Below are 1,356 nucleotides of genomic sequence, written 5' to 3'. Positions count from 1 at the left end.
AATTGTCATAAGGAACAAAACTAAAAATTAGAAAAGGTATGAGAAAATGATGTGCTCTCTCTCCTCTTGTGTTCAGTGTTTACGTCCAGGAAGCTATAGACCAAGTTAACGAAACAATAGAGATGCATTTAAAAATCAATGGACAGAAGATAGAACATTGTCATATGTAGGTGACATTCCTGTTGTCGGGGAGATGAAAGATCTGGAGAAGATCCTCAGCACTTTGGAAAGGATTTTCTGTAACTATTATGGTACTCGAATAAAAATAAGACGACTAAAGTTATGCAGTACTGAAGAGGTATGGGAACTGAAACAGAGGGCTCTACGTGATAGAGGAATTTACGTATTGGGGAATCACGATCATTCTATATGGCAAAAATCTGAAAGAAATTGTTATCAGAATACAACAGGCCAAAATTGAATGTAATTTGATGAATAACTTACCTGCCAGCAAGAACACGCCTGAAGATAAGGGAAGCATTTGTTTGGAATGTGTCACTATATGAGAGCGAAACTTGGACACTAAGAAAACAGGAGATAGAACAACTAGAAGCCAAGGAGTTTTGGTGCTACAGAAGATTGTTGAAGATCAGCTGGAGGGATAGAATTACCCATGAAAAGCTGCTAAGAAGAATATAAGGGATCAGATCTCTCTGGATGCATATTTAAGCAAGAAGATACAAACTCGTAGGATACATATTAGGACGTAATTACATCATTGGAACAATAGGAAGAGCTGCTATTCAAGCAAGGTATCGTCGGGGATGGCCGCAGACGTCATATATGCACCAGATGAAGAGTAATGTAGGGTGTGCTACGTATGCTGAAATGAAAAGGAAGGCAGAAAGAGGAGCGAGAAGTCACACTGCTACAGACCAAACTCAGGGCTAAAGAAGTAGAAGAAGAAGCTGAAGATTCACTACTGACATTGAACAGATGAGGTTCCAAAACATCTGGATGCAGTTGAAAGTAGTTAGTTTAGAGAAAACATGTGCCTCTGAGCTATAATGACGATATCACACCAGATGTGACAAAACTGCACAGTATGTAACATAAATTGTTGCTGTTGTTGTTGTTAATGTTATAATCAGATTATTTCCGAGAAATGACTGTAATGGTATGGAAGCGGCATGAACACAGATTGAGGCATAGAAACAAAGAACTTATGACGAACTGAATTACAATAGCCTTTCATTTGGAGAGATTTCCTGTCCCCACCGTGAATAAAAGGAGTTCGGTGTGTCCTGTAGCTGGGATGTGCGACTATAGGATATGAGCTCATTTGACAGCGGATAGACGCAGCACAGGCACCGGCGTCATCGCGAGTGACAGTGTCATCTGCTTTCTGCTGCGAAT

The sequence above is a fragment of the Schistocerca gregaria genome, chromosome 3, assembly GCF_023897955.1.
Source record: "Schistocerca gregaria isolate iqSchGreg1 chromosome 3, iqSchGreg1.2, whole genome shotgun sequence".
NCBI classification, from domain to species: domain Eukaryota; kingdom Metazoa; phylum Arthropoda; class Insecta; order Orthoptera; family Acrididae; genus Schistocerca; species Schistocerca gregaria.
The sequence above is the reverse complement of the archived record's forward strand: the minus strand, read 5'-3'. Positions refer to the sequence as shown.